General features: G+C 42.4%; 1 long non-coding RNA gene across 1 annotated transcript; it reads left to right on the top strand.

Moving 5' to 3' along the window:
- The first annotated feature begins 920 nt into the window (after positions 1-920).
- Positions 921-2,707, top strand: LOC140854799 (uncharacterized). The gene is made up of 4 exons (XR_012137938.1): positions 921-1,086; positions 1,281-1,612; positions 1,714-1,796; positions 1,910-2,707. It is a non-coding gene; the product is annotated as an uncharacterized lncRNA (long non-coding RNA).
- The last annotated feature ends 8,291 nt before the right edge of the window (positions 2,708-10,998 follow it).

Raw genomic sequence — 10,998 nt, 5'->3', positions numbered from 1 at the left:
TAGGAGTCCGGACGTCGTGAAGAATCCGGTCGACGCTGTCGGGGTCCTGTCCGTCGGCAAAACTTGGGAGTGTTGCGGAGGCTCGGCCGCCTGGGAGGTTTGAAGAGACGTTGTCGGAGGTCGGAAGTTGGTTGGATCCCCGAAGGGTCACTCCTGTCACAAACTTCGGCTGGGGGGTATTTTATACCCAACAGAAAGTATGCTAATATTTTAAATTTTGAAGTTAGATACAAAAGATTTCACTTCACAATATGAAGTGTAGGCATGAGAGATCATAATTCTCGTCTCGGATTAGATATAGGACTCGTTTGGTTGACGTAAAATGGAGGGAGAAAGAGGTACTTTTTGAAAAGTGGATAGAGGGTCTTTTGTTTGATTAGAGTTTTAAAAAGAGAGAGAGTGAAAATTTTTTTTCCATGAAACATCACTTCTCACATCTCATGGAAAGTGAAAATTTATGAAAGAGGTAAATTTTGATACTTTCCATGAGATGAAAAATGATCCTACTTTATTCTTTTCCAAAATACCTTTTTAAATCAATGATTAAGATTTTATAAAATATCGATAGAAAAGAATTTTAACCCCTTTATTTCTTCAGTCTTCCAGCATCCTGCGCTTATACTCAAAGTGCAACATAAGTTATCCATGCACAACTTCCATCTAGCAATCACCACCTCCCGACCTAAGTAACCTTGGTGGTTTGGTGCCGTCAGCAGCCGAGCTATGTCCCTTCAAACCACTCCCACAACATCTTTGGAGCTTGATTCCACTGGACCTTGAACTAGTAAGTTGGCAAGTTTTTATGGACTTCACCAAGAAATTCAATTCAATGGCCTAACCTATAGACAAAAACCTTATATGAAGCCCATCAACTAAGTGGCCAAGAGTGGATTGAGGAGTCCATGAAGAATAAAGTTTGTAGGTTGACTTGGCCAGTCAGATGTCAAATGATACAAGGTAGCACCAAAGCTAGCCACTCCAACACTCAATAAGGTCGGGCCGTCCAAGCCCCATTCTGAGAAACTGAGGACCCCAGTTACCTAGAGTGCACTCAAATCTGGAATCCAATAGCTACAAGTGCAAGAGGTATGATAAACATATAGCCTACTGGAATTTTAAATTACCGCCGGCCATGTTAGAAAGGGTTTCAAGTCATCTCTTTCGCACGAAAGAATGATTTACCATTTTTTGTGATATGTATTGTTAGATTGCACAATGACCGCTATGAGATCTACGCAGACGGATAAAAGAAAATTTGAAATGATTTGAAATCTGTGCAGGATATCATCCCATAATTGATTTCACGGAAAAAAATCAATCATTCTTTCGTGCAAAAGATACAAGCCAAACCCATTAGAAAGAGCAGATAAGTTGCTCAAAAAGTAGTAGCCGACAGGTTCCTTTTCTATCCTCCATTTCCCTTTGTTGTTCTTCACACTTTCTATTGGATCTCCATCTGATACCCGGGGTTTTGATGTATGGAGACTTAAGAAAAGCATCTTTAACTTTGACCAAGGGTACGTGATGAGTTTCAGAATATGTTAACGAGCTTCGACAAAGTCGTGCAAGGAGTGACGACTTCGCGATGTGGGCCTGTAAGGCAAGTTGTGAGGTAAGCTTTTGCACATTCCTCGTTTGTTTAAATTGGCACCAGAGCCTTTATTAACTTCCTTCACTCTCTTCTTATGTCCTTTTGATTCGCATCATGTTCAGCTGGGCTATCTTCAATATACTGGTCACTTGTTGGAGATATGGTAGATGATGATTAGTGGTCAGCTGGGCCATCGACGTATATGGTGGGCATTTTGCATGAAAGAATGATTGATCTTTTTTTGCAGTATGAACCATTAGGACGTATTTTACACAGCTTTGAAAGCATAATATTTTGCCTTATAATTTGTATTGGCAGATGAAAGAAAGAAGTTGGAGACCTTTAAGAGTTGTGCAAAATGTGATTCAACGATTGACATCGTGAAAGAAGATCAACCACTCTTTCACAAGAAGGATACAATCGAAACATATATTGTGCTGTGGCCTCCATGTCCATCCGCACGATGCGACAGAGTAAGGAGGGAGACCACCTGGTTGAGTATGTGGGTTTAGTGTTGGACCCCAAAAAGGGTTCTTAGTGGAATGTGTTTTTAAGTTTTATTGCTCTTAATTGTTTCTATTTTGTATCATAAAGATTTAGATCCAACTCACTATGACATACGATTTGATCTGATTATGGTTAATCATGTTGGTTCGATCAACCTAGTTTGATTTGAATCAAACATGACTTAATCCTGAACCAGTTTGACATGATTTAGCTGAATCAGATTGAAATGAATCTCATCCTTTCGGGCTCGGTTCAGCTAAGCTAAGATCAGGTCAGATTCATCTATAATACCTGTTCATCTATAGGGACCTGTGTTAAGTTTCTTCACTATAGATGCAGGGACTGTCATTGAATTCTGATGGATGTGGATTGACTGTTACTAAAATTTGACAGAACTCTTTAGGGACAGAATGCGAATTTCTGATGATATCTAGGGACGGACTATTTTGTCACAACAACTATGTTATTTGACCTTTGCATGTCTTTTCATTGTTTGGTTGCTGTGTTTGATCCCACACATCTGACAGAGATTGCCCCTATGCATGTGCTGCATAAAGCAATGGTTTAATGTTCATGTTTTCCATGTACTCAGAAATGATTATGACTGCATACTATTTTATAGATATTACATCCTATGTTGGGGCCTTAAGGGCAGTGCGGGTCATCTTTATAAAGGTATATGGCTAGTCTTTTGACGGTTGTGCTAAATGTTGTGATTTGTTTAAAATTTGTTGATTGCGATGGTATTCTTGACATTGAAATGATTTTGTTGTGATGCATTAGATCTTGTTTTGCGTCTTGAATGATGTCAAGAAAGCCAATTTTCAAAGGTTCATAGTGATGGTTAACATGAACATGGAAAAGATGCTGAATAAAAAATAATTATTTTAATTAGCACCCCAGGATTCTAAACCTGGTAGAAGAATGTAGAGTCTTGGAATGGCAGGATCGGTGGACTGCAACCTCCCATAAGATGAATCCCTCAAAACACACTGCAAAACAAATACCGACTTGAATTGAGCCAAGAAGGTTGCTGCACAGTGATGCAAGGATGAATTAGATTTTCAAAATTTGTTTACATGTACCCATGATAAAAAATTAACTTTTGAAGATGTAAGAGATATGTTCTAAGATAAGTATGTGCAGCAAAGATACTAAAAGAATGAAGGCAACAAAGAAGAAGGTTAAAGGCACAATAAATACAAAGTTTTACATGAATTTGATGTCAAACTCAGTACTTACATCTATTCCTCAAGATAACCTCTTGGCAATTTCAATATAATCTATCTTAAGGTTCAGCTCGATTGTATTTTTTAGCTCAAAATTAAACCTAGTTGTTTTTTCACTAAAAATCAACCAAAACTAACCCAATGACAGCCTTCCCTAGACTTGATTTATCCTTTACAATCTAATTTTAGATTTGAATGAACATAGCCCCCAAGTTTCATGCTTTTTAAAACTTGTCAATCTCAAAAATAGGAAGTACAATTGATGAAATAGAAAATCACTAATCTCCTTAGTGAGTGTTGTAGCAACACTCCAGTCCAAGGTGTGTGGATGTAGTCGGTCTCCTTCTGGCCTAAAGGTTGGCCTCAATCTGAGAATTGGGACTCCTTGAGTAACTTGAAAAGAAAATCCACTTTTATCGGAGGTCCTCTGGTGGGAGACCCTCTAATACTTAAGTCAACTAGATCTTGAGAACAGTTGAGAAAAGAGAATGAGAGTGAGAGAGTGGATTTATTCTCTTGAAAAAAAAACTTATCCGAGAGTCTCTTATACCCCTATTTATATAGAGGGAATAGCCATGTGTTACCTCTAAATTTGATAACGGAAGTGGAGAAGCAGTACCCACGATCACAAGGATCACAGATAGTGGGTTATAGGCATTAATTACGTAACATTAATTCATGTACCCATGATTAAAGAAAATCACCCGAGATTTTGGGAGATTTCTTTGGGTCCATCTTTCCTTCATTAACGATCCGATGGTTTAAAGCTTCATCTCGAGTCATCGGCTTATCTCCAATCACAGGTTCGATATGTGTTCGATCATGTGATCAGATGATAGTCGATGATGGGGAATCATTTTAGTTTGATCGTTTGGTCTTCTCTTCCCAATGTTCGAGGAAGTCATTGGTGCTAGATTCAAGGTGAGTGTTCTATCATAATTTGAAGAAGGGAAGGTCGAGATCGGATAATAGATTCTCTCTATAACACTTGCCCTCACTTCTAAGCCTGAAGTAATTTCATCACTTTGGGTGAAGTAGCTGATTTTGGGACCCAACCTCGGCCCTTGGTCCAACTTTAGATTAGATCATTTAATGCATAGTATTGGATGGAGAGTATTTCAAAGCCATGTTAATGCGTTGCTTCGTGAATCCCATTGCAATTATGAGGGATGGATAGCTCGAGGCACTATACCTCTTGCGAATTAGCCTTAGATGGCCCGATTCGATGGCCCTAATGCATGCCACATGTGGAAATCCAATGCTAATGGGCTTTAATCTTGATCGTTGGTAAGTAATATAAATAGGCTTCTTCCGTCTTCCTTTCTTTGTATTTGCTCAGTTGAATTTCCTCTGTCACTTGCTGCCTTCCTTTGTCTCTTGCTGCTATAGCCTTTAGAGGAGTATTTGCCATCTGCCACTATCTTCTCTAGCACTGATAAAGTTTTTAGGTTCGAAACTTCTCTTCCGATTGGTTTTTCATTCTTCAATCTCACTTTTTCTTGCGTTTCATTTTGTTTTTGCTCAATTACTAGTATTTGCCTTTTTTGTTTCCCTGTAGCCTCTCTCTTTCTTCTTTCTTTTCCATGATTTCTGATGGTGTGAGGTCAGGGGCAAAAGTCATCATGGTGGCCAAGGTTCTCGACTGCCTTCTTCATGGGCTAGGTTTAAGGATACTCCTTGGGCTACTACCTGTAGGAGTTGGTGTGGTACTTCAAAGCCTTAGGGGGCCATAGAGAAGGAGTTAGAGTATTGGCTTCGAGAGACTAGGACAGACACGGGTCTAGGACTAGGATAGGAATGGTCTTAGGGTAGAGACGGTGTGTAGCTCTCCACGGGCTTGAGGTTTGCATGATTAGGACTTTGAGGGGCTTGGTTGGAGCTCCAGAGATCCGAAGACACAAGGTGGAGCAAGGAACCAGAGCCAAGATGAAACTGTGGGAGAGAAGCAGTTTCAGGGCCCTAGTTAACTCAGACTGAGATTGGGTCGACTAAGTTGAAGGTGAGTCGACTCAATCTCTATTTGGATCGACTATATCTTAGAGAAAAGGTCGAATAAAAAGAGGTATCTCAAAAAACTACAGATGGCACATAGGTGAGTTAACTCAGTGCCAGTCTGAGTTGACTTAGTCCTAGGTGAGTTGATTCAGTATCAGTCTGAGTCAACTCAAGCACAGACTAACAGTGAAGATGAGTTTTCTGTTTGGGGCTAGGGTCGGATTTGATCCTAGAGATCTTAAGTCCTGATTTGAGAGGTCTTAAGGAGGCTAACTCAGGGTTTGGACTAGGATTAAATCTAGGAGATGAGAGTATGCAAGACTTGAGCTTGGGTGAGTGTTTTCATGTATGGGTTAGCTTTGAAAGTTTTTGGGCTAGGACTTTGGTCCATGTAATAGGTATGTATACTTGTATATTGTAAACCCTAAAGGACACAAGAAATCAAAGAAAGCTTTTCTCCTATATCTCTCTTTCTCTCTCTCAAGTTTTGCACGTTGCCCAAGGCATCACGCATGCCCCCTTCCCTAGAAGGCAGGCGCGCGGTATATAAGATCAAGCACAAATCTAGGGCTTTATGGTTGCTGTCCTAGAAGAGTCTGGATCACCATGAACTCTTGCAGAGAGGGATCCATCGTTGGTCTCTTCAGATCCACGTGGGGAAAGACAGTCCTTCAACATGGTATCAGAGCAATATCAGGATTTCAACATGGTATCAGAGCCTGATGAAGTATGAAAAGGAGAGAGAAGTCATACAGGATGAATCAGAAATCTGCAGATCTATTCCACGATATGCCTCGGATCTTTTCTTATTTTTTGTTGTGATTTGGCCAACCAGGAGAAGTGGGTTGAAGGTAGAGGTTGAGAGGCTTGATGGAAAGGGATGTTTTCCAGGATGGAAGGTTCGAGGGGCAGATTTTTTGATCCAACTTCGATTGGATTTGGCCTTGGAGGAAGAAAGGCCGGAGGATGTGATGATTAGGCAATGAAGTTCTTTGGGGAAGATGGGTAGGAAGGGGCAGGTTTGGCATGCTGGAGGAGAGATTGCCTAAGAGATCATTGTCGAGGTGGAGCTGAAGAAGCAACTATTCAGTCTTCAAATCTAGAAAGGTTGGAAAAGTAGTTAGGGTACATTCAGTGGTTCGACCGATAGGGAGCCTTGGGGGTAAATGGAGAAAACAAAGGGTTTGATTCTCAGAGCGTCGCTGCTGGTTCAGAGGATGATGAGTTCCTCTTGAAAGTTTTGGAGGGTTCTGTAGAGTACAAAGGATTCGAAATGATAACAATAGTGGTCAAGGTTTAGCAGGTGGCTCAACAGGATTGTGTTGAGGAGCTGATCTTGATTTAGAGTCTATTTTCTACAGGAGCACCAGAAGGAGTCATCATTTAGATGGTGGATGGTTTGACATAGGTTTAGAATCGAGGAGTACAAAGATAGGAGCCAGATTTCAGTAGCAGCAGCGGTGATGCACAGTATGATTTTATACGAGATGTGCGGGCACTGGAGAGCCATGGTTCTGGGGAGGTCGTGTCAAATAGATTGTTTGCAACAGAAGAGGATCCAGATACCTATAAGGAGGCAGTGGCGAGCCTCGAATGATATAGGTGGGTTTGAGCTTAGATAGAGTTTGAGCTGCAAACCCTCCAAAAGAAGTTGAAGCAACTATTGGTGTAGGTGCTGAAGGGAAAGACTCAATTTTTCAATTTCAGTCACTGGTTCAGAAGAGTTGAATGAGCTCTTATTGGTTTTGGAGGAGTCCACGGGGTGTAGAGGGTCCAAAATGACTTTAGAGGGATTCGCAGAGTGCGGAGGGTCTGAAAGGACAGCGATGGTGATCGAGATGCAGTAGCAGGCCTAGCAAGATAGCATTAGGTGGTTGGCCTTGGGGATAGGATTGACTTCTGTGGCATCAAGAGGACTTCAGATTCAGGTGAAACACCAGGCAGAGGTGGCTTCATAGGTGGAGAGGGTGTTTTGGCATAAGTTCAGAGTGGAGGGATGTAAGAGGAGGAGCGATATCCCAGCACCAGCGTCAGGGCTGCATGGAGCCAGATAAAGCGGAGTGTGTAGATGGAGAGGGAAGGTTTTGAGGAGAACGTGTCGGGTGGTGCGTCAGTTGTAGCGAGTGTCAGAATAGGAATGCTGCAGTTTCTCCAAGAAAGTCCAAGACAAGTGATGCAGCTGTCAAGCAGAAGAAAATCTACAATAAACTCCAAGGTGGTGCCAAGAAGCAAGCAAAGGTCTTCAACTATAGAGATGGTCATCCTAAAGGTCTCCAAGGGAGCTCAGAAGCTAAAGAAAGTTGGTGGTGGCAAGAATGTTTGCATAAGGGGCTGTCAAGGTATGCAACGATAGCGAAATCATGTAGGAGGATATTGTCAAGTGTGTCAAGGCTTGGAGGTATCAAGTTGAAGATTGTAGGAGTTGATGTGGTGCTCCTAAGCCTTGGGAGGCCACAGAGAAAGAGTCAGGGTGTTGGCTTTGGAAGACTAGGACAGATGTGATCCTAAGGCTAGGATAGGAGTGGTCTTAGGATGGAGGCGGCGTGTAGTTCTCCACAGGCTTGAGGTCCGAGTGATGAGAACTTCGAGGGGCTTGTTTGATGCTTCGGAGACCTAGGGACATAAGATAGAGCAAAGAACTAGAGCTAGAGATGAAGCTGCGGGAGAGAAGCAGCTTTAGGGCCTTAGTCAACTCAGATTGAGACTGGATCAACTAAGTTGAAGGTGAGTCAACTCAGTCCCAATCTGAGTTGACTATGCCTCAGAGAAAAGGCCAAACAGAAAGAGGTATTTCGAAAAACTATGGATGGCACGCAGGTGAGTCGACTCAGTGCCAGTCTGAATCGATTCAGTCCTAGGTGAGTTGACTCAGTATCAATTTGAGTGGACTCAAGCACGGGCTGACAATGAAGATGGATTTTCTATTTGAGGCTTGGGTCAGATTTGATCCTAGGAGTCTTAAGGCCTGGTTTGAGAGGTCTTAAGGGGGCTAACTCAGGGTTTGAACTGAGATTAAGTCCAGAGAATGAGAGCATGCAAGATTTGGGCTTTGGTGAGTGCTTTTATATATGGGTTAGCCTAGAAAGTTTTTGAGCTAGATTTTTGATCTATGTAATAGGTATATATACTTGTATATTGTAAATCCTAAAGGATACAAGAAATCAAAGAAAACTTTTCTCCAATATCTCTCTTTCTCTCTCTGATTTTGCATGCCGCCCGAGGCATCACGCGTGCCCCTCTTCCCTAGAAGGGAGGCATGCGGTATCTAGGATCAAGCCCGGATCCAGGGCTTGATGGTTGCTATCCTAGAAGAGTTTGGATCACCATGGACTTTTTGCAGAGAGGGATCCATCACTGGTCTCCTCAGATCCACATGGAAAAAGGCAGTCCTTCAACATGATATCAGAGCGATACCAGGGTTTCAACACTATCGAAGTTGGCTCCTTGTTCGAACACCAGTTGTTTGAACCCCACAGCTCAAACAGTCCCATGCGTGGGTTCGGAGACTTCTAGGGCCCAAGAAATGAGGAGTCGAGCATTAGTAAGGACAATCTGAAAAGATTTCAAACTCAGTATTCTATTCTTTCATCTTTCTAATTGGAGCTTCCAGATCAGGAAGACCAAGCTACCAACATTCTGGAGGGGCAAGTCGCCTTGTACGATGAGCCCCTCTGGACTAGTCTCCACCTTCTTTTCTTTCCCTTTGCAAGTAACATCTTGGATTTTATAGAATTCTTTCTACCTAGATCACTCCGAACTCTACTCGATGATCGTAATTTTCATTATTCTTTGAAGTTGTCTCGATATCCCTTTGAGGTACTTGCTCTTTAGAATGTTGTTCATCTTAAAGAAATACCCCCATGAAAATGGAAGGTGGTAATTTCTCCTCGGAGTGGGTGTAAGTTCATCATAGAACTTTCCTCTTTGGTTCATAGTGGGAAAAGCTGTTTCTTTTTTATCTTTTTGGATTTGCCCTAGGGCTTTAATTGGATCTGGGACAATCCTCGGCTTTCTCCAAATAAAAACAAGTGGATTCTTCTTGAAGATTATGAAGATTATCATATTCTACTTGATGTCAAAGTACTAGAGTTGAAAGAACTAGTGATCGAGCAGACACTGTATAATATTGGCATTAATCTAGTGCTACCTTGGGGTATGGTCAATTTTTTTTTTAACTTAAAAAAAATTTATTGTCTTGTTGTTGGATTTTGTACTAACCATCTCTCCTTGGTTTTGCAGTGATAAGGCAGACTTTGGAATTGATCAAGCTGGCCTTAAAGAAGAGGTCGGGCTCCTCTGGGGGGAGCCCTTGTCTAGGAAGCAGAAGAAGTCTCAGCTGATGGCTTCTTCTCCGACCCCTATGCCATCAGCAAGGACATCAAGCATGGATCCCTTGGAGATCGATGATGAGACTACCACCACCGTGTCACTAAGGTCGGCTCCTCCAACCATGCTAGAGTTGATTGGAGCTTTGATCCCTCTGCCTGCTCCACGAACTCCATCCTCGCCTCATCCGGCATCGCTGTCTCTCACTCTAGTGATGCTGACTCCATCGGCAAGATCTGAGGTAGGTCCCTTCTCATCTGAGATCGAGGAGGGGTTCATTACTTTAGTGAAAAGAGTATGGAGTAGCAACTCCACTCTTCATGATCATTAGCTTGCTCAGGAACTAATAAAAATGGTGCTACTTCCGTCCAACTAGATGGAAAAGAAGGCTTATCCCTTGGACGAGGTGATGGGCACCTCCTATATTGGTCTCCTCGGGGTAAGCTTTATCTTTGTTCAAAATTTTTGTTCATTGCTTGACCAAAGTTTTTGCCCATGACATCACTGTCCTCAGTGATTGCCTTGTTAGGTTCAATCGATTGAAGCCCTTGCTTGAGGAGAAACTTTGTACCTCTGAGGTCTGGGCAAGGGCCACTAAGGAAGTGAAGACGGTAGCCAAGGAGGAGGCCTTCTGAGCAAGATCCAAGCTCCTAGTAGCTTGAGAGAGGATCGAAGCCCTTGAAGGCTTCATCACCGTGCAGCATGGTGCCATCGAGATGCATAGGTGGAAGGTTGCTCAGGTTGAGGAGGTGCTGGAGCTTGGTGAGGCAGCAATCAAGGTTGTCGAGGAGAAAGAGAAATTGGTTGAGGCCCGATTGAAGTAGAGCAATCGATGAAGGTTGCTAAGGCCATGTTCAAGGATGTGGAGGAGTTCAAAGCCTCTATAGATTTTGAGGTTGAGATCGTCGAAGGCTATGAGTATAGGTTTGAAACCTATAATGTACAGGTCACCCGGTTGTTCCCAGGAGCTGACATTAGTCACCTCGATCCCGAAGCTAGCAACAACGAGGTTGAGGAGGATGATCAGATTGTGCTGCCTACTCCAGCTACCTAGGCTTCAGCATCCAGGCCTATCGTCGAAGTTATCACCAAGCCTGCAATTGGGGACGTTACCGAGCCCATAGCCAAAGACACTCCCTGACTTTGTCCTTTTTGCTTTTTTTGTTTCTTATAATGTCAAGTAATGAAATAAACTTTTCTTCAACATATTCCAATGTGTTTGCTTGTTAATTTATTCAAGTCTTTAGGGTTGTTTAGCGTTTTGACTTGAAATTTGCCAACTCAATCAATCATCCGAGCTCAACTCGAAGTAAAGGTCATCGTCTCGAATAAATATCCAAAATCACATCA

The sequence above is a fragment of the Elaeis guineensis genome, chromosome 1 (genome assembly GCF_000442705.2).
Source record: "Elaeis guineensis isolate ETL-2024a chromosome 1, EG11, whole genome shotgun sequence".
NCBI lineage: Eukaryota > Viridiplantae > Streptophyta > Magnoliopsida > Arecales > Arecaceae > Elaeis > Elaeis guineensis.
This window is presented reverse-complemented; position numbering and strand designations above follow the sequence as displayed.